The following is a 23539-nucleotide window of genomic DNA, read 5'->3' on the forward strand; positions in this document are numbered from 1 at the left end:
TTGCAGAAACCCATTTGCCAATGATCTACTGAGGCTTTGGACGACTCAGCAGCAGGAAGGCTCAGACTGAATTGTTATATTTAATTACAAGACAAAGAGGCCTGACATTCAGAGCAAACCAGCTAAACATGAGGATGCTGTTAAAGAAAATAAACACAGGGATAACACGAGTGATTATTTTAATCAAATTCAAAAATAATTCAGATGTATTTTTTTTGCAGTTTTCCAACTCAAGTCATGCTGCAATTTCCCTGCTAAATTCTCAAGATAAATCTTTCTGGCATAAATTGCCTTCCTTTTTTGTTTCCCTCTTTTTAAGTGACAAGAATGACATCATGTTACATTTTAAGCTGATCCTACTGAACTGCATGCTGTATAATTTATATCCTGATGTTTTCCTACACTGAATAAAGTTTTATTCTGTTTGTCCTATCATTAATGCTGTATTTATGGAGTCTACGTGACTGCTTCTGTTTTTTCTCCTATAAAACCAACAAAAAGTGGAACAAACTGGACATCTCTTCTTTTAATCCCTTGGTTTGATCTTTCTTGCATCATTCTCTATTCCTCCTTATGATCTGGGATGTAAATAAGCATCTATCTCCAAGTATTTCTTCCTGTTCAGCTAGTTTTAACAAAATTAACAGACAAAAAAGAAACACTACTTTATGAAAAGTATTGAAAGTTGTTATCCAAACTAGAATTAATGTTCCATTTATTAGTCAAGGCAATTCTAAACAAATTGGGTTTTAGTCTTGATTTTAAGGAACTTTGTGTTTCAGACGATGAGTAGAAAGACAGAGTAGAACTACTTCAGGAGACTTTCAGAGATTTCAATCTGTCTGAGCTGGTCCAGTGGGATGATGTGTTCAAGGTCTACTAAGACCTGTACTGAAGGTTTGTTCTGATCCATTTTACCTCAGGATTTTAAAAATCCTAATCAGTGATTAGGAGTAAAACCAGACTGGTGTTTTTCCTGAAGCATGTTAGAGTTTAGTTGATCAAGAATAAGATTCTGTTCAACTATTTTTTTTTTTTAGTCTAGAAACTGGTTTAAAATCTTTAGACATGGGCGCATCTGAAAAGACAACAGTTTATAATGTTGACATCGTTTTGAAAAAGACCAAATACATTTTTAAAATAGGATGTGGAAGTGCAGCTGTTGCCTCTTTTGCTCTAAGTCTATCTCTGATTAGTTCCCCATTCTAAGAGCTACAAGAACATTTGCTCTCACCCTTTTCCTACTCCAGAAAAACTGATATGACACACTTCCCCTCAGAAACTTTGTTAAGACTGAAGAGTGAGAGGTAAGACATGACATTACTCCAATAAACATCCTAGTATGTAGAGTTGAGCAAATTTCACATGTTTAAATAAATACTTTTCCATTTTTCTAAATGACAAGTTATCATGTAGACGGGATCTAAAGACTTGTTTGGGCAAGTGGTAACCTTAAGATGCTGCTCTCTGCCTCAGCTCTCTAATAGTGAAACCTCTGTTACCATCCTCATTGCTCACTTTGACCTTTTATTGATATACTTCATTATGTTTTTTTATATATATACGTGAAGCAATTACCTGTGTTGTGATGATTAATACAAATCAGTCTTACTTGGATAACATATTCTCTTGTCTTTCTCATTTTGAAGAGTGGTTTTATAGATAAAAAAGGTTAGAAGTGTTTGTATTCTTGTGGATTTTACTAGTCTCAAATTCATAGCAAAAAGGCCGAAAGTATGAATGAGAGAGGTGTAACACGTTGGAGGTAAATGGCACGTTTTACAGTAAAATGTCTGAAGTGCCTGGATAAACTCTACGATTACATCGTTGCTGTTTCCCCCGAAGGAAAAACCTGTTCTCACCTGGTTACCTCCAAGCGACACCAGAAAGTTTGAAAAGGAACGGCGTGAAGCAGATGACGATACTTTTCATGCTAAAAATTATACCCGAATCAAACAGAAACCCTTTTTGTTAAATAAGGAATATCTGCAAAAAGAACACAAAAAGTTTGCCATTGGCTCAAAGCGGCAGATCAGTGCAGTGAGCCACTTTTAGCACAATGGAAATTCAACACGATTATTAAACAGTTTTCCAACAAATAGGCGTGGAGGCACATGTGTAGAAGCAGAGGATTTCTGGGTGCAGCTCCCCCGTGCAGGCTCATGCATTACTTTTCATCCATCCATCTAATTATTCCCTTAGAAACCTGAAATTTGAAGATACAAAAGACCGTCCCTATCTGTCACCGAGCTGCATTGATCTCGTTGAAAGAAAATGTGGGCGTAGAGGAAACTCAATATAACTCATGCCATTAAATTCCACACAGCATTATTCACATACAGAATTGACAGATTTCTGTGAGAAGTTTCTTTTAATCTTCAACTGTTGTTGGAGAAAAACGGGGGTGGGAGGGTGGGGTGTACCACACTCCAGGCATCTCTCCCTTTTCCATATTTGCAGTAAGGTTAACAAAAACGGCTACTGAAGTGGGGAAGATAAAAAAAAACACAAGCACGCATAACTTGTTGATTATTAACAACGGGGAATGAGAAGAAGAAAGAGGTGTTTCCGGTGTTTAGATTGTCACTCTGAAATCAGCATCTAAGCTTTTATCAAAGCAAAAGAAGCCATTTGGAAACAGCTGCTGTACTTCCTGTCCATGCAAACAAATCTGCAAAAACACTTCTTCCAAAATGTTACTCTCAAAATCCCAAATTAGAAGCTGCACCTCATGCTCATCATGTGTATCATAACTATAAAATAAAACAGTTTTTATGATGTGCCCCCTCAACATGTTTTCTCGTCATAAACTTTTTATGAAGAAGGTTAGATTATAAAACTTTTCAGTTCAATTTAAATTTAATTTCTCTTTGGATTTGCATATAGGAGAAGCAGTGAAAACATTTATCATAAGATAAAATTTTTCTTTGTTATTGTCTTTTTACTTTACACCATTCTAAAGGACATGTCTTTGGATTCAAATTAGGGGAAAAAAATATTCCTGAGATTATTTCATATCTTTAAACAGAGTAAATAAACACAGGAAGTTTCATTTTGTTTTTCTTTTGACGGGGGTTGTTGTACCTGTGTAAAGTTTTCCGCATCTTTCATTTGATTGATAGTTTTGAAAATGTTTAAAAGTTTCAAGCTACTTTGAATATAAACACAAAATAAAATTAACTATTTTGTCTGAATCTTTGAAAGAGTTGTTCATCATACTTTTGCTTTAATATCTACAACTTAATGTTGTCTGCAAGAGAACAAGTTCAGGTTAGTACTACATTCAGTTTTTTTGGGTAAAGTTTGTACACAAAGAACCAAACATTGTTTGTCACATTTGCATTTTTACAGAATGAATCCAGTCTTTCTATAGAGCCCTTTAAGAGTGGAAACCACACTGCCTGTCTCTGTTACACTGTATTAGATGTACCTGTCTCTCTGTTTTCAGCCAGGCTGCCCTCTTTCTGATTCTCACCAGTTTCATTTTCTCCTGGCAAATACTCTTGCTGCTCCTCATCTTCATCACTACTTAATTCCACCTCATCGTCACCATGTTCAACTCAAAGTACGATTTCCATCCTCTTCTTTCTAAAATGGGCATAAAATCAGGCCGCGTTTATCTGTCAATAGAGGAAAAGATGAGGAAAATATTATCTATTTCAAATGTTCAAATGTTCACTCTGACGGAGAATTATATCCTGCAGATTGTGGTAACAGCCTGAAGTTTTCTTCACTGCACAAAACATCAAATGTATATTTGTTAAACTGCAGAAATCAAATCAAAGTAAATATGAACAGCACGCACCTCAAATACACATTTAAGTTTGCCGCCAGACATTTTGCAAACACATCAAACATGTTGAAGAAGGTGCTATGTTCTGATGAGATCAAAACACAACTTTTGGCTTCATGCTAAATTATGGATGTTGGAAAACTAAAACTGCACATCATCCTGACCAACACATTTCCACTGTGAGACATGGTGGTGGCAGCATGATGCTGTAGGATGCTTGGCTTTATCATGGATAGAGAAGCTGATCATGAATGATGAGAACAGAAGGACATACAGAACAATCCTGAAATAAAATGTCTTTGACCAGCTGGACAACAAACCTAAACATTCAGCCACAGCTACAGTAATATGGTTTAGATCAAAACTGGTTTATGTGATAGACTGGACCAATAAAAGTTTAGATTTCAATCTAATTAATCATTTTCAGCTGAACTAAAAAATTGACGTTTGTTGATTTTCTTCTCCCAATCTGACTAAACTTGATCTGATTTACAAACAATTAAATCCAATTCCAAAATGCTCCATTGATCCCCAGGGAGAACAAAATGTCGTAGTATATTGTATAATTTTCTTCAAAACGTTGTTGGACACTTTATGCAAGCCACACTTTTCAGATTTTTGCTTGTTAATGATTCTGAATACAAATTATTCTTATGCTTTAAAATTATGCTTCTAGTTTGTGTCATTCCATCATGTAAAATGCCATAAAATATATCGAGGTTTGTAAATGTAAAGTGAAAATTGTGAATGGCTTAAAGAATTGTAAAGACTCTTTCAAGTCATTGTAATAAGGCATCAAAATTTTGTTTTTGTTTGTTTTATCTATTTACTTAGTTTTCTTTCTGTGGAATATTTTAAAGATGATATTATTTTATTGTAAACTTCATAATTAAAAGGGCATAAAATGATCTGATTTTGATATGTTTGATTGTTTTAATAAAGTATTATGTGTTTCTTTTTGGGAATTTTTATTATGGTTTACTCCAACAAGAAAAACTTTAAGATTCTCTTCTTGTATTTGGGCCAGTCTGAAAATGAAGTTCAGATTTGACAGTATAGAGCAGTGGAGTCCAAACATTTCACCACATGGGCCAAAAAGATGTTAAATCTTTGAAATTTTATTTAACCAGCACAGCTTAAAACTACATGTGTAATATTATAACGAAACAAATAAAGTACCGTAGTATTTTTTTAGGGAAAGGATCAATAAATTAAAGTGGATCTAAATGGGCTAGACTTGTCTTCTTAAAAGAAACATTACAATGGCCACATTTCTGTTGGGGTTGACTGCTTTTTATTTTCCAGTTTATTCCCAGCAGCGAAAGCGAAAGCTAAAAACTAGTTTTGGATCCTATTTAATATGGAATAAAAAAAAAATCAAAACACAAAATCAAAAGATAAATAGTTTGTGTGGAGCCAAACATTTTCCATTTTAAGATATCAGTTCGTCAGTAAAGAACAAAGCTCTAATTAAAAGAAAATAAAGTTTCCATCTGCATCAAATGTCCATGCTGGCAGACCAGAAGTGTACTATTCCTGAATAGTCCATGGACAAAATAAGTCCATGGGCCACAGAAGGCACGCGGACCGCATTTTGGACACTCCCGAGTTAGAGTATCTGTGTTGAATCTCGCGGTATTTGACAGCTGCCTTGCGGGAATGCCGCGTTGTTTACATTAGCGGCGACTGACGGAGCAGCAGTGAGCTGATGAGGGGGGCCTTCTGGCTGAAAACACGTCTCCACTGACTCCGCGGCACAGCCAGCCTCTGTAGGGGGAAGAAAAAACTTTTTGTAGGACAGGCAAAGTGCCACGCAAGAACAGAGGCCCACCGAGTTCACTGGTTTGTTGCGACCTTGGACAGAAACGGGGAAAGTCACAACAAAGACGAGCGCCATAATAACCATCGGAGGAAACTTAACGTGAAGGAGGAATAGCTTAGCAACAGAGTCCCACTTCCTGGTGAGTACTGACACTGTCCACTCCTGGAGCGCAACCACCGCTGGAAACTGTTGTCACTTGTTTAGCGGGGATGTTGGGGAACTATTGCAGTTACTAATATTTAACTATCATTAGTTTGTTTGCTTTTACTCGAGTTTGAGGCTTGAGAAAAAAGTTCTACGAAGTTCGCTGGTTAGCTTTGCCTGTTAGCCAACTAGCATGCTACTTCATAAACTTTTCCTGTTATTTATACAGCTGACACGCTCAGTGAAGGTTAATAACAACCTTACAAAAACACAAATTACACTGTTATAGGTGTTAAAGGTGACTTTTACAAAACTTTTGCTCTTCTCATCACAAGAAAGCCCTGTAGGCAGACATGTGATGGACGTATGACAGAGGCTGCTCTTTTGCCATGCCTCACTGTTGCTGTCGTGTTATCATCAAGTAAAAAGGGGCAAAAACTACATAAAGTAGTTTTACCTTTTAATTACTATGTGGATTTGGATATATATCCATGTATTTTACCACATTTTACCTTCTTGAAAGCGTGACTGTTATTGGGATTCATTGTTCTTATAACTTCAAAGTAAAGTTTTACTTCACCATGCCTGGTTTAATAGGTTTCTTAGCAATATTTTGCAGAGTTATATTTCCAAACACATTGACATCAAGCTAATGTGTATTGTTTAAAATGAAAAAGAAAATAGGAACGCAGTTCCTCAATTTACATCGAAACTTGCGAGAAGTTGAGACTAATAATAATAGTACTGGTGATGATGATAATAATAGGGGCTGCACAGTGGTGTAGTTGGTACAGTGGTGTAGTTGGTACCACTGTTCTGCGTCCTGAAGTTTGCATATTCTCGCTGTGTATGCGTGTGTGTTTTCTCTGGGTACTCTGACTGTCTGAACTGTCAGACTGGTTGTTTAAATGTTGGAACGATTAGCTTGTTTTTTGTAATTACCAATATGTGATTACATGTCAGGTGAGCAATAATTCAATTCAGAGTAGTAAAAGAAGGAAGTAGTAGAGTGAGGAAGAGTTGTCAGTTTGTTCTCTAGCAGCCTAAACCCATAGCTACAGAGATTGCACAAGATTTCGTAGAATAAGGCATGAGAGAGGTAGGAAGAGCAATAAAGTTTGTTATTGCTCTCAAACAATGCCAACATTATCCTTCTGTTTGATTGAACTTTCTTTATTCATCATTTATGAAGTCGACAGAGAAACTGTAATTTTCCAAAACTGCAAACTGTGACGTTAAAGAGCAGCATCCTAATCTCTAGTTTGTCTAAGTTTTGCACGCTCTTTGATTGTGGTGTTACTTCATGTGCTGCTTTTCCAACGTTTCATGGCAGAACATGGAGGATTGCATTTATGTTCTGGACCGGGAGGCTCATACAGGAAATATACAATCAGGTCAGACTCATGAGATGATAAATGTTTTGTTCCACAGCAGTTACGCTGACTAAGCGTTCACTTTACGTGTATCTATAAATGTTTTATTAATAGAATCAATAGATGACGTTAGAAAGTGTGAAATCTTATCCCCAGTTAACCAGCAAACCTGATATGTGAGCAAAACATGAAGTAGGACTTGAGTAGATGAGACGTTCTGCTACTGTAGTTTTATTGTAAGAATCTTTTCCCATATCTTTAAAGCCAGGCTGCATGTATACTTTGTAACAATTTATTGGTTAAATCAACATAAGCTAAGTAAAAACATCAGTTATTTCCCATCTTCAGGCTCCATCCTTATTAGGCCTAAAGTTTAGCTGAAAATTAACAGACTCCAATTAAATGTCGCTGTCGCTGCCCATCACAGTAAAAAGATTGAAGGCGTCGCACGTTTTTCTGCAGCTACAGAAGGGATGATTCAAACGGGAGTTAGTGGGAGCTGACATACCTTGTTGACCCAATTATTACTCACTCCTCTGTTGCCACATTTGATCATCGTCAGAAACAACAGGCTGGAGTCTGCTGGCGTCGGTAGGTGATTGAGATGAACGCCGGCTGCCTCTGTGAAGTCGGATCATCAAGGAATGTGTCATAAACCGGATGATCAGAAAAATGGCTGACAAATGTTTGCATCAGTCTCTGTGGTGAAAGGATTTCTGTCACCATGTCTCCCTTTGAGTTTTAGCTAATGGCAGGTGGATTACATCTGACAGGCTTTTGCAAAACAAGATGATTATCCATGCTCTGCTGTTTGGATTTGCAAGTTGGATGTATGATGATAAATTAAGTCGGATCTTTTGAATTAAAACAAAAATAAAATGAGTTACTTATTTTTGTAAATGGAAGCAAACAGATAAAAGCCCTCACCTTACTTGAAAAGTAGGCATTTCTATGCATGTGGCTGCCTTCAACATCTATTTTATTTTATTGATCTTCAGTTGTAATTATACAAATTACCCATTTTCTCTCCAAAATAATACAAGTTTTTGATAAAGTTTCAACTCTATTGTATATTGCTAAATAAGATAAATGCATAAAGTCTCTTCTCTGGTGCAACATAAATAAATAAATAAATGTAGCTGTTTTTATCTGTGTATTTACTAATATAAAGCTATTCAATATAAAAAAATGAACAAGGGGCACATTGACGTGTAACTGGAGAAAGCTGGAATTGAACAGACAACTTTTTGATTGCAAAATATCTATTTTTTGAATTTACAAGTCAACAAAACTTAGAAAGAAAAAAAACAACTAAAACATTTGTCGGTGTTTAGTCAGTATAACATAGGAAGAATGATTTCTTTCTTTCATATCAATATAATTGGAACTGAAACTATTAACTAACTTGCATAACCGAATTACGAGTTAGATATTATTATGATATTCACAAATAAAATGAAATATATTTGCTCAGTTTGCTCAAATGTTCTCTGGAGATTAAACACTTATCAGATAGAAAGCATGTTTAATTTCAGAGATTTCTCCTGGGTGTCATTTCTTTGTGCTATTTGTTTTGCTGTTGTTCACAATTAAAACTTACAGATTACTGAAGTACTTGCTTACTTTGGACGGCCTCAACCTTTGAGAATTTGAGAAAACATCTTCCATAGCACCGATAATTTGTCAGTGAAGAAAACTTTTGTTTTGAAACTCAAACTAAATATATCAATGTTGATGGATTAATATAGTCATCATTCTTATTCCTTGTTTCTTGCATAATTTAAGGTTTTTCTTGCATAATTTAAGGTTTTGGTTACTCACATTTGGTGTGTACCTTAGTATTTAATTTGTATTTTGTATTCTTTTGCACTTTTGCTTACTGTGTGTTATCTTTGTTTTTTGCCTGGGAGCTGCTGGTAACTTCAATTTCCTGAGGGAGTCTTCCCAAGGGATCAATAAAGTACAAGTCTAAGTCTAAGTCTATCATCTTAGATTATGTAGAAAAGTCATGATATCAAGTCCTTATGCAGACACTTTGTTTTAAACACATTGAAAAATTTACTCAAATTGTCAAATAATGTCTGTTATGTTTTGTTGATTGTGTATTGAAAGACATATTTACAAATCTGAGTGTTCGAAACAGAAGATGTGAGGTTGATTTTTGATTTGGTATCAAATTTTGAAATTTCTCTACTAAAATGTAAAACTCTATGGTTTCATGCATAGATATTGTATTAAGTCAGAGTAATGATTTAGCATAGAGGAATTTACCAAATCACTCAGTCTTGTGAAAGTTTCCCATTTTAGCCCTGAAGCTGGCCCCTTGACGGGATTAAAGATCAGATGAGACATTTGTCATCTGACCACATTTAACAGTCATCTTGCCTTTGGGTTTTCACGGAGCACAACAGCAAAAAAATGTTGCTCTCTTTTTCTTTTTGCAAAGCGTATTTGAAGGAAGTTGCTTCCTGAGGCCTTTTTTAGCTACATTAAACACTGTCGTTTGCATGATGTGAAAGACCTCGGTAAAGCTTTTTTATACCAGGAAAAAATGTAGTTGAGATCACTACTCGGATTGATCCAAGATGCAGGGTTTATGGTTGTTTGGTACATTAGAAGCAAGTGAATAATTGAAGCTATATGAGAAAAGATGTGGATAAAATAAAACGGACACTAATAAATAGGAAAAAAAATAGTCTTTCCATCACCAACTCTATTTGGTTAGAGTTTACAGGAAGGTCTTTGGCAAAGAATGTGGGTTGTCTTAGCAGCTTCTTGCACTCCTTTCAAACAGCCAGCCTGTCAATATTTTTCATATCCATCTCCCTTTATTATATGCAGGGTCACTGATGGTTCAAGCATCCAAATATCCTAGGACGATGCCTCGCAGCTCCTCGTGTCACGTGAATGGTGCTAACTTAAGTCTGGCATTGCTGCTTCTTCTCATCAGGCCCTCAGGAAAACAAACTACAAAGACATGCAAACACAAAAATTACTGACCTCAGACCTGTTTCAAAGTCGAACGAAACGCTTTCAGTGCCCCTTGTTCTGCTTTTGTTTTGACCGCACAGTGTCAGTGCTTTATTCTACAGCAAAGGACTTGGGTTTTGTTTGTTTTGTTCACACCTTTTTGACAAGATTGGCCTTGTTTTTGGCTCATAAGTCCTACTTTATTTAAAGTATCTATTTATATTCGTAGAGTCACCTGCAAACTACAAAGTGATAGATATGTTAAGACGTAAATAGCACATTTTAGCTTACAGGAAATTACAGATAAATGCATGGTTTCATTACTGATTTTTCCTGTGAAATAAAGAACAATTAGATAAAGTGGCATATTTGATGACAATTAAAATTTTTATTTATGTAAATCAAACATCGGTGTCAGTTGGTTTCATAATCTGTCAGAAATAATTTAACAATTTTACCCTCCACCTTCCTGGGGAATGTTTCATTCACATTTAAATAAAAGTGGTTCAAGATTTTTATCAAATCATACTATGTTCAATTTCCTGCTGATTTATGGAAGCATGAAACAATTGAGCAAAGTTATAAACAGACACTCTACTTGCTATTAAGACTTCCTAAGAACTTAAAAGTTAAATAATATTTTAAGCTGAGCAAAGTTTTACTTCTTTCTCTGGTGTTTAAAGAAATGTCGGAGATTTTTTTGGATAGATGAGTTTCTCAGACCATAACATCAGCAGAAGAAGCAGAACCTTTTACTTTGAAAGCCAGAATGTTCTAGTTTTACATTTCAGTAAACCATTCTGGACTTCTTTACCTGTGGTTTCCATTGTCCCATCTCCCAGCCTGTCTTACTCTTAGGACAACAGCAGTTGTCCTAAGAGTCTATTCGTATTAATCTGTTCCACTATATCCTCACCTGTAAGTTGTGCTGTAAACAAACATCTGCCATACGTAAATGCGTAAACATAAAAATAAAATACTGTCTGCTGGCCCATTCCCAACGAGGCCTGTCCGATAACAAATTTTGCTGGACAATAAATTGTTCCAGAAGTTATCGCGATAAATGATAATATTGTTCTTTTGAGACCATTTTTAAGTAATATAATGGTAATAATGCAAGAGCACATTTTAAAAGATCAAAAAACTTTAAATTCTAATGAACATTTCACACTGGAACTGGAAGACTTTTTAAATATCCAAAATAAATAAATAAAAGAACAACAAACAAAATGATTTATGATGTCTCTGTAAAAAAAATTGTCCTTGAAAAAATGTCTAGTTGAGACCAAAGCACCAAAAACATTTATCATCCAGTTTTTGGTAGAAAGAGAGAACAAAATAGATAAACAATAAATTATGCCATTGGAAAATTTTGAGTTTGTTTAATTTATTATGAGATTAATTGATTTATTGATTATTGTGACAGGCCTATTGTCAACATTTCCAATATGTGTCCATTGTAGGGAATGAAACTTAATTCAGTGTTGTAATTTAACGGCTTTGAAGCAGATCCCTGTTTTTTTTAGTTTTTTTTTTAAACCTGCTATCACTCTGGAGCTTCCTCTTTCTTTCCATCACTTTTCATTATGCCCAATGCAAAATATCCAAATGCCTCAGGATCAGTTCACTTTCACTGAATAATTGCAAGATGCTACATGCCACTGTAAACACCACATCAGTGACAGCACACATTTGTCATGAAATGAGACAGAAGCCAAATGATTTTGCACTCATGAGCAGAAAGAATCCGCTTTTCTGTGTCTGTGTTTCTTGCTGATTATGCTATGGGCATTTGTTCCAGGCTCGCCACAAATGAGACTAAATGTCTCACACAGGATTTATTGCAGAAGAACAAAAATTTGCATGTTTTGACAGATTGTCTGTTTTAACCGCCCTGTTTTCAGTGTAAAATGCTGGGAAAGTTTTTTTTTCTTTCTGTTCTTGTACTATTTATAGTAAGTAAAACTAAAGATGTCATGAATCATAAGGACTTTTAATATACAGCTAAATTTCTAAAGTAATATTAGTTTTACTGAAAGCTTAGTTTTTCTTATTTAAAAATAACATTTGCGCTTGTATTTCCACATTAACACTCACTCAGATTTTCTTCACATTCAGCACTTGATGCAACTGAATATCTTGAGGTTTCTCAATGTACTGTGGTTCAAAGTGGCAACAGGAAGAAACACAAAGTTGGATAAATCCAAGTTCCCTTTTTAATCAAGAGTTTCCTTATTCATTAAATTCTATGACGATCAAAGCAATTTCCTAAGTCTATGAAGGAGAAAAACATTTCCGGTAGGTGTTGTTTCATTGTAGCAACAAAATAAGCAGAAAAATTAGAATTAACACATCTGAACTGAGGAGCAGGATGCTAGCTTTAGTCTTCAGCAAGATACTCCATTGTGAAAAGATTGTCAAAATATGTTGCATTCAAGCAAAAAAGTAACTGCAGTGTCCTGAAAAATTCTGTTTAGTGAGCTAAATGGCAAAGAGTCACAATACTAACAGACCATGTAATATGAACGAACATGTAATTTTGTAAGTATATGCAGGGAAACAAACTAATTCACTATAAAGTAGTATTAGATTCAGACCTTACCTATAAATAACCAATTTTAAATGGTTTGGATCAGAATAGGATGCAAAAGATTTGTACTAATGAATCCTAGTTATTCACATTCAAACATTTTGTGGATTTATTTTATTTGCATCTGCATTAGAAAGAAAACCCTGAATTTGTTGAACAATATCAGACCGTGGACTTTTAGACAAAGTTGTTTTCCCGAGCAATCTTTGGGGTTTCATCCATTTCATAGCGAAACTTGGACTCTTTTGGCTACTGCTGGTGCAGTTCTGATAATGTGACCCACTCAACCAACAGGAAAGACCTGATCACAGTGTTGTCTGCTGCTGTGACATTTGGACATAGTTATTATGACATTTAAAGCAACATTAGTAGTTTGTAAAGTGGGAGAACGCTTCCTGTCGGCATTTCAATTTACAGTTATTTGGAACTGGCAGGAAAACTCAATGAGATTACTGAAGAAAACTTAAACACAAATGTCAACAAGATTGATTTAAACATCGGTTATCAGCCCAGTGTTACTAAAAAAATCATCCAAAACCGATATTAATAATGATCTCTTGTGTTTCTTTATATGACATTTTTCCTGGTTCAAGTCAGACCTTTACCAATCAGACTTGGCTTTAATTTGTACTTTCCATTAAACTCCGGATACAGCGATGCAGTTTCAGTCCACCCCATGATTCATCTCAGCAAAATTTCCACTCGCCCTTCTGAACTCTGTTAAATTTAAAGAAGCGTGTTTTTATGCCATTATTGGATCTTAAATTGTGACATAGAAACACTTTATCAGTTTTAACGACAGTTTTATGAATCTTAAATGGTGTTTTGGTGCTTATAAATCACTTTGAAATACATTTTACGAAATCCACTCTGTCATTTTCATTTTCGTTTCACTTGGTCTGGTTTATAACCAGGACATGCAAGATGTCCCTTTAGTCTTTCCTCTGCCTCCCTCGCTGTTTGTACCCTGACTCACAGCGGTTTCCCGTGGTCTCCCTGGTCTCTGAGTTTGGCCTAGGGCTTTGAGGTTGTGCTGAATGCTTGGGGGCATTAAAAAAAAGCAAAAAGAGTCATAACAAGGCGCTTCTGTCATCTCCTGCTGCCCGGCTTGCCCTCAAGCCTCTTTGTCTCGCTCTTTCTTCATTTTCATGCCACACATATCCGCTTTTCCCTTCTTTGCTGCTTTTTCATTTCTGGATCTTCCCTCTTGTTGCTTACCAGCCCCTGACCCCTCTCCACCACTTTCCCTCACTTCTTCTTCTTAAGTTTATCCTCGGTGTGTTGTAATGCTCAAAGTCTGTCTCCCCTGTTTCTTGGCTCCCCACTCTTGGAGGTCCTGCCTACCTGGGGCTTCCTCCCCAGCCTCCTGGCCCACTGTCAGGGAGGCAGGCAGCCCGACTCCCCCAGCGCAGCAGGAAGCTGCAGCAGCAAGGGTCAGGCCTGGATGGCGCTGCCGGCTGGCGCCGTCAGAAGTCCTGCCAAGCCAAGGATGAAGGACCTTTGCCAGTGTGGTATTGGCGCTCTAAAAAAAATTATTTTACAGATGTGGATAGCAACAGAGATGGGTGACGTTAATGAATGTCTTATAAGCAGAATCAATGTATTGATTCGTATTTCTGTCAATTATTATTTAAATTTTGCTTCAAGTATGATTGGAAAATGCCCCAAACTGTTGCTGCTCTGGATTTGTTGCTTGAGGATGTAAGCTGGTTGGTCCGCCTCTGGACTGGCTGGGAAAAAAAAGATTGATTTATGGGTTTGTGTTTTCAGGGGGGGGGAATCCTGGCTGGGTTCCCAACTGGTCCTGGCTTGTCAGTTTAACGGTGAATATTCAACATTGCGCCACACTGCGAGGCTTGGCTGTAAACAGCAGTTGGCAAGAAGCTTAGCAGCTAAAGCTTGCACAATGCTGGGCTTTGGTTGTGAAGCCCACCTAAAAACAACGCATAAGCAGGAAGGCATGTCTTGAAGTTCAGATTTCTCCAAAGAGGCAGATGGCATGGACTGGTAGTGTCACACTATAGTAAAAAAACCAAAAAAACCACCAGGATGCCGTGATGAAAGAAGCTCCCGCCTGCTTTGAGCAGCGAGTCTGTCATGGCTGGTGTCTGCTGTGTGGCTCCAGGTCAAACTGTGATACGCAACTCCTGGAATTTACGCTTTTCAAGTTTTTCATGTTCAAATCATCTGAGGAAAAAACAGAGGGGGGGTTGGGGACAGGAAGTCTCATAAATATTAATATTCTAATGTGTGAAAGTGGCAGGGAAGACCTCTCTGGTTTAGTCGCTTTCAAGCCCTGTTGGGGAGCTTTTCTCTCCTATCTGTGGATCCTACTCGCATTCCTTGCTTCTGTATTTCTCTGCAATTTTGGTAACTGACGATTTTATTTTCTGAACTCCGTTCTGATATAAATAGAGTTCTCCGTAGGATAAATTAGATCAGAAAGTTGCGGCTGAGCTGTGGGATTGTGTTTAGGATTGAAAACAGTCTATTTGAACTAAATCTGCTGTCACCTTTTGGATTTTCAATTAGCAAGAACAGGCTGCTTAAATGCTCAAATAAGCCAAAAGAGTTCAATAAAGTGAGGGTTTTTTTGTTCCAAATTTTGATTTCAGTGAAGCTGTGTTGAGTCAAAAAGGCATTTCATCAAGTTAAAACTGCAGTCAGAAGTGACTTTTTAAAAGCTGCCCTTTACAGAGTAGAAACTCACTTTCTACCAACTATTTACTTTCCGTCCAGCATGGATGTATTTTTAAGAAATCTCAAATGTAGTATTTCTTGTTGGAATTTTGAAATGTGTGAAGGTGAGGTAATATGTTGGGTTATTTCCTGTTGAAGATTAACTTGTTTTGCAGTCAGTTTTGGTATATTCAGGTCACACCTTTCTATGGCTTTTAGTGGTGGACATTATTATCTCTATTTATCTTTTATCGTGAAAAGGTTCTAGTAAAAACAAAACGGGCAGTATGTTTGGAAATGTTATTTTCCTATTTCCACAAATCATCAATAAATACCAGTAAATTGAAAGATATGATTAAATGCAGCTGGTGTGCCGTTGCAGTGATATAAATAACACTTTTTAAGTATGTGGTGTCCTGAAGAAGCCTATTTCAAATGAGATTGTGGAGATATGAATGCTGTGCCATGCAGTCACAGACATACAGTTACCTGAAAAATAAGAAATTATTTTTTAATCATTTTTATTATCGGAATAGCACTACAAAATATTGCGATAAAATTCTAAGTCCATTTTGCCCACCCCTACCATTTTAGACAGCAGCATGAAAATTCCTCTGCAAGCGTTTCACTCATCACGTTTCTGTTTTTGGTCCAGATCGGTCAGAGGCATGGGATTTGTAAAATTACAGACTGAGAGGGAGCTTTCTCATCACCACATGCTTTAATTCATATTCTGATTTGGAAACTTTATTAAACGTTGAACTGAAATGAACCACAACTGTAGGTGAATTTTGAGTGCAACTGAGCTTTACTGCTTTATATTTGTGGTTGAACAGCTAAAACACAGACCCCTGTGTGAAAGCCTTAACTTTATGCTCAGCTCTCTGCTGCTGACCAGCAAAATATCTTAAACTTATTCAAGTTTAAGATATTTTGATGTTCCCCACTAAACCCCACATGACCCTGACATCTTAAAATGAGGTTGATGCGGTGAGTTTCCCAGATGTTCAGTGAATGTAGGGCAGAGTCCAGCCTCTGCTAGGGATGGTGGAACAGGTCTGACATCTCTTCTGAACTGAAAAAGGAAATCCCTGCAGGCACAGAGCAGAGAGGAGCGTATAAGGGAGGAGGGCAAGAATGGAGAGAGGTGCGACCCCTTAGGGGTAACGTTATTCTCTGATCGTCAGATACACACATACTCGCTCACACGCTGGCATGCTGTGACGGTGTGCCGGGTAATGCACTCATGCAAAGAGAGATGAGTGCCTGAGGAGTAAAAATAAACACAGCACTTTTTATTTTTTTGTGTGTGTGTATATGCTGCGCTCACGTTGATTTTTGTTTCCATTTTAATTTAGCTCCCATTTGGGATTTTTTTGTTTGAAATTCAACATAAGGTCATGTGTTTTATTAGCATCATGTAATGGTAAACTAAATAGATTTTTGGAAGTTTTTCTTTAAAGATTCTGTGAAGTTCGTTGGTTTTCCATTGGTTTTATTAATGGGAGTCGTCTTTCTGGACTGCATAACAAAATCCTGGATGCGTGTATGAAACAGCAGTGCCATGTTGGACATTTTCTCTGAGCTGGACTGTTTTAGATCTGGTTGGAAGGATGTATGTGCAGCAGCCAGCAGAATCCTCCACAGAAGCCACAGCAGGCTGAAGCTGAGCAACAGCCAGCCCAAAGCTTGATTTTATTTTATTTTTCATTTTTTTGGTGGAGCCTTGTTCCCATGGCTCCATGGTTAACATATGCACTCAATGTAGATGTCTTGTTTTACAATAACTTCTCCATTTAATGTTTGTGTACCTTTTTCTCCTTATTCAGTGACTGGCTGTGGCCAAGGTTGTTTTGGGTTCAGGGTCTTAGATTTTGCCTTTGCTAACTGACTCTGAAGGAGATCGGGGGGTTGTGGTCCTTCTCCATAACCCTTACAGACCTTACAGTAAGATGTGTTCCATGAAAAACCCAAACCATAGACCTTACTATAGCAGCTAACTATGTAACGAGACATGCCTGGGAACTGCTGCTCTCACATTACTAATGATTTGGACATCTTGTGCTTGTCACTTCCTCTTAGATAAATTTTTGTGCTAACACAGTCTAACTGCATCAAGCAACTCAAGGAGAGGAGGAAAACTGTAGATCAAGAGAACGTAAGATATATTTAAGTTTTTTTTTTTTTGGAAAATGGGCTGAAAAGGAAACAGTTGGTTTTTGTTGAAATTAATTTCATTCGGGAGGAATCTTAACAAAAAGCCTTTCTTACCTCCCAGAAACAAATCAGCATGATGTGTTTAATCTGTCCTGCATTTTCCAAACGGCCTTCTTCAGAAATGAATTACAAACTTTTCCATTAATCTAAATAATAAATAGTCCTCTATAAAAGGCTAATTTATTAAATACATAAGCGATAGTCTTCATAAAACGACAGATTTGTTTGAGAATGTCACAATTTTTAGATTAAACTGGAACAAAATAAAAAGTAATGGCTCAGTTGTGAGCACTATATATAACCTGCTTCTATTTAATCCTTTTTAATAATGTGTAATAATAAAGACTGAAATATTATATTTCATATCTGCATGTGACCAAGGATTTTGTCTAGTTTAAATTTGATTCATGTAAATATTAGAGTATATTTACTGTTAAATGAGTAGAAGTCTGCACATTGACACACAGGCTCAGCATTAATCAAACAAGAGTAAAACTTTCCTCCAACATTTGTTTTGGATAAAATTGTAGACACTCATGGTGGCTGGGTGTTGTCAAATTCTTCTTTTACTGTCACGTAACTTGAAGTACTCCCTTACTTTTCTCCACTTAAGAGGTTACTCATTTCACATTTGAACAGTTTGCTTACCCTCCATGTTTGTCTTAGTCTTTAACAAAGTGGAGCCAACTTCCTGAAAAAAATGTTGCGCTATAACGATAAAGTCACCAGGTTTGCATTGCTGTATCTTTGCATATCGTTTATGTGGAAGTCTGTTGTTATCCATCAACTATCTGATGCAGATTAATAACTCATTTGTCTTTGGTTCTATTATTTACAGTAAACAAAGAGGTGGTAAGTTGCAATAAAACTGATCTTACTTGTAATTTTTAGATTTACAATTAGTAATTTTAGTGAGCTAAAGACATGCCTCGTGATGCAGATCCTCCACATGTTGGGATACTGAATAAATCCATCAGTAGGTGGACACCATTAGTATTCCTCGCCATGCTGTCAGTGGCCCATGTGAGCAGAGCTCCCACATAATATCTGCAGCCTATCAGCTGCTGCATATATTACAACCATTGTTACTTTTCAGCAATGCTGATGTAAGGCAAATTCAGCAACAGCCACTGCTGATGCTGCTTAGTATGCACTATTCACTATGTGGAAAGATCAAGTAGTTTTTATTTTTAACAAATTTGTGTACATTTGACAGTCCTATAAATCAGGACTCTGTTGCAGGACATGTTGAATGACTTGATGGAATTGAAGTTTTCTAAATATCGAGTTAATGAGTTTTAAAATATGTGCTGCAGCTAAGCAGAGTGAGACAAAAACAAACTGTATTATTCTGTTTTGCCTTAGGGAGCTGAAACATATTTATGTGTATAGTTAACAATATTGGTTCAATAAAAGCCAATCATAACTGCATTATTAAGGCTGGCTTAAATGTGATTTTTTAAAATTATTTTTTTAAATCTAACTACTGTTAAAATATTTCGCAAATCACAAAGTTCATTCATTCTGTGTAATACCAGAACATTACAATGCTCTGGGTATCTAGATTAATACGCAGTTGTATTTTTAAGATACACATCCCTTTGTAATTTTTTTCCTCATTTGTTCCCTTTTATTTAATAAATATTTTTTACATATTAGCCCTCTAGCCATGCAGAAAAACAGAGCCACAGCCCGCGGTACCGGATGTCACATCTAATATCCCGGTGCCAGAGGTGATGAAGCTAATTTGGTGGTCAGTCTGTGACATGGCTAACAAACAAAGCCCTGGTTGGTCCTGGAGGGCTGACATCTCTGCTCTGCTGTGCTCTGCTTATGTTCTGCATTGTGAAAAACTGAGTTGTTGCCACAGGGTGCGATGGCAGCCCAAAGCCCTGGGATCTTCATCATTCTGGGGTGCTTAACTCTGGGTGTGGGTCTTTGATTCTAATATAAATTAATTTAGGGTTGCTCTATTCTAAATACTGAGAATATATGCAACTATAGCGAAAAACACTCTCACACAAAGGCTGGTATGAAATTTCCATTAGTAAAAATCTAATTGTTTTACAGAATGACAGTATTTACACAAAGTTGCTAAATAAAACTGTTTTAACAGGATCTTGTTTTTATTTCTAACAGAACATATTTATTTCTATTTTTGCTAAAATAGCATAACATTGATTATTACAGTCATCATGATGTATAGAACATTTATTGTTTCTGATTTTGAAACGGAGACCTGAACAAAAATATAAAAATTTAAGACATTTTTTAGTACAAGTTTTGCCTTTAGAGAAAACCTGGAAAATTGAGTTTGTAATAAAGTGTTTGGCAACGGCAATTTGGAAACTATTGTTGTTTAAACTATAAATATAACTTCACACTAGTTCTCAGCTCATGCTTGCTAAATATATAGTTGTGACAGTGCAAGAAAACTACATACACATTGACTTTTGCCACAGTTTTGTAAAAGTCAGTAAGTGAAAGAGCGTAAAACACTCCAACACCAAAGAAATCCTTTAGACCATCAGAGTCGAACCGTTTTAGATCCTCCCACGACAACATTAACTCCTGCAATTAATCTAAACAGTTTAAAGCCTTAATATTACATAATGCAGATTAATTGCATTACCTATTTAAACTGAAGAGCCTTTCTCCAGTGGAGGGTTAGTTAGTTCACAGCAGCGAGTTACATGGTCTTGTACTGCGGTCAATAAGGCAATGATGAATTATCGTTCCACCGCAGCAGATGGAATTTAAAGTTAACATTTCAAAATGAACGTTTGAAACAAAATTACTTCTTTTAAACCATCCTAAATATAAAAATATGTTTGTGTATTTGCACGTTTATAAGCACTATCTTTGCATGTCTTTGAAAACATTTCAAGCTTAAAAAGTTGAATATACTGAACAGTGGTAGAGTGATTAATAGATCGACAGCATTACTTCAAACACAAAGAACTGATAGACTAACATCTTTGATTAATCAGTAAATGTTATAAACTATCTGTTGCCCACTAGGAAAGCTGTACGTCTTGGCGTCTAATATTAAACCTCAGATTATAAATGTTAAAATTTTTTATGTTAAGTAGTAACCTTTGCTTAAGGATTAAATCTACTTCAGTTCATGTGGCACTGTAAAAGTTGTAATCTAAACTGTTTCTATCCTCTGGTTATAAACAGTCATCATTTATTCAGAGATGAAGAGTGGCGGTTCTGAGTGCTTACTTGCTTAAAGTCATGCTTATTCAGTCAGTTTCCTCTGAGATCCTGAGAACTTGTGGCGTCTCTTACAGTTTGATAAACTAGCCTAAATTAGAAGCCACTGATTTGCTGTTTCCTCAACATATTATGCATTCATCTTCTATTTTAACTAAGGGGTGATGGTGATGTGGCATTTTGAAAGGCTGTGAAAGTAGCGAGGGTGTGCACACACGGCATAAACCCCACGGGTCCCCTCTCCTTAACGCCTGGGGGGGGGGGGGGGCTCTGCTTCACACAGCCTGCTCATTGACACACTAAGCTTGATCCTCAGGGATAACACAGCTGTCTTAAATGCAGCTCTATTTTTGCATACTTTGCCCACATAATTTTCTCTTCTCATACACAGTCAGCAGTTTGTCGGTATACCTTGTTTATTCCCCATGATTGACAGGATGGATTATTTTCACCTTGTAATCGAAGTGAGGAGAATAAAAAAGTCTGAAGTGGTGTGGCTGGCGGTCTTCTTTCCACTGGTACCATGGCTGCCTGTCACTCGGCTTTTATCATTGAAATTGGAGTTTATCTTTTACAAGCTTAAGTGGAATGTTTTTGTTTTTCAAGCGATTATTAGCATCCTCCTTAGCAGCCATCTCTGGCTGATGAAACGAGCACATCAAACGGCGTTTCACGCTAACGAAGCAGCACAGGCTGCCTGGCTCCTGCCTTTACTGCGAGGCACCTGCTTAAGTGACAGAACGGCAACAAAGGGCCCCCCGCCTCAAGGGGCCCGTCAGTACCCTGGTGGAGTGGGTAGCACAATGGAGCAGGGAAGTGGCCCAGGCTTTTAGCCACGTGCCAGCTTGTGTTGAATAACAGACAGGAGCAACAGAGCCCAGTGGAGCAGGAAGGGGAGGACGTGGGAAGGACAAGAGAAGGCAGGAGCGGGGGGGTTGTGGTTGACACCTGTTTGTGCTTGAGCTCTTTTCTCTATATTAGTCACCATTTACCGCTATAGACATCAGGAGAGGATGTAAAGTGAAAACTGGCATGCACAGGACACACACAGGTGTGCAGGCACAGGGAGGGAGATGCAGATGAGGATTCAGGGTTTTTTGTTTATGGGACTCGCCCAAGAAAGGTCAGCTGGAAATTCAGTTTTTCACTCGCTCCAGAAGGTGAAATGTACTCACATAAACTGTATTGGCTTAGTTGGTTGATGAGAATCAAACTAGTTCCTGATAGCTTATTGTGCTGGGATTGTATATAATTTACTCCTGCAATGAAAAAGAAACTTCCTATGAGGTCTTGAAAATTAAAAAGAGCAAAAAAGTGTTTAAAGCGAAAATCTGTTCCGAGAGTTATAGGCAACGTACAGTAGTTCTGTTATTATTATGAGAATGAATTAAATGTGAAAAGATTGAGTCATCCTGCAAAAGAACTAACTAGAAAATTTAACCACAAACAGGCGGGAGTGTATTTCTCTGTTCAAGAGAAATCTTCTAAAATCGGCATCGGAGATTGAAAAACAGGTCACAAATTTCTGATCAGTATACGTCTCCTATTTTCTAGTTGGGACTTGGATTACTTACTAATGTTGTGTGGATCCTCTGTTTAAGATTCTTTAATACTTATAAAAGTTTAGCAGATTTTAGGATTTAAAGGAATGGTTGAACTTGGTTTTCAGTGCCTTTTTCAGAACTTCTTCTTTCATCACCCGCTGTTTCCTCTGTTTTTTCCTCCATCCTCATAGATTGAAAGACAGTGAAAAATATCCTGTCTTCATTTTCTATTCTGTCAATTCTTGGACCATCCTACTAAAAGACCTCAAAAAGTGGCTTGCATGCTGAGGTGTAATTGGTCCTCTCCCCCTCTCTGTCTCTCTCTCAGCTCATGGCCCAATGAACACGAGTGCCTGCACATTTGGGCTAATGATTTTGAATAGTGATTAAAATGAATTGAAAAGTGTGCCGCTTCTGTAGTATCCGGACCCCTCCATCATTAGAGGCTTTCTTCCTCTCTCTCCGTCTCTTTTTCTCTTTGTGTATCATCAGCGTTCGTCAGGCAGGGGTTTGAGAGGAGGCCTGGGGTAGGCTTTCATGAGCGCAGACTCAAAGGTTTCTCCATTTCTTGTAATCATGGACACCACTCTTCCAGCACTTTCACTGTCGTCTTCTGGCTCCTCAAAGGTGGCTTTGATTCTTTCCCATCCTACACCCGGGCCAGATAGTGTCACATTGCATTTTTCCTCTCTTGTTCACCCCCGTACTTGCCCTTCACTCTTTCTCTTCCTCAAAGCCAGACTAGTTGGTTTATCTTCATATTGTCTCCCAGATTGCGAGCTGATTTAGCACTGTTCTCTTTAGAGCGTCCTGATGCCAGGACCCTGCTACTTTCCCACTCTCTCCCAGTTAGCCTCAATCCACCTTTTTTATCATCGTCACCCGCGTTTTGTGTTTTTTCCTGTTTTAAATGAATAATGCAGGAGGCAGGAAATGGGGATTAAAAAGGAGCTAAAGCCAGCGCCAACTTCTGTGGTGCACAGCACCGCGCGCTCTCTCTCAGGACCACAAACTCATCAGGGTTACCAACGAACCCTTTTCCCTCTTCCAGCATTTCTTCCTCAGTTGTGCATCTGTTGCACTCTGTCCTTCATCATCCCTGCTGTGGCCTACTCTTTTTTTTTTTTTGTTTGTTCTCATGTTTAATTTCTCCATCACTCAATATGAAAAATCTTTTTATAGCAATGA

General features: G+C 37.3%; 1 protein-coding gene across 1 annotated transcript in view; it reads left to right on the forward strand.

The window, feature by feature from the left end:
* Window positions 1-5455: 5455 nt before the first annotated feature.
* nek7 (NIMA-related kinase 7) overlaps window positions 5456-23539 on the forward strand; it is a 77928-nt gene continuing 59844 nt past the window's right edge. Inside the window, exon 1 of the mRNA XM_028027791.1 lies at window positions 5456-5754. The gene's annotated coding sequence lies outside the window, so the exon portion shown is untranslated. The remainder of the gene's footprint in view (window positions 5755-23539) is intronic.

This window comes from Xiphophorus couchianus, chromosome 9 (genome assembly GCF_001444195.1).
Source record: "Xiphophorus couchianus chromosome 9, X_couchianus-1.0, whole genome shotgun sequence".
Lineage (NCBI taxonomy): Eukaryota > Metazoa > Chordata > Actinopteri > Cyprinodontiformes > Poeciliidae > Xiphophorus > Xiphophorus couchianus.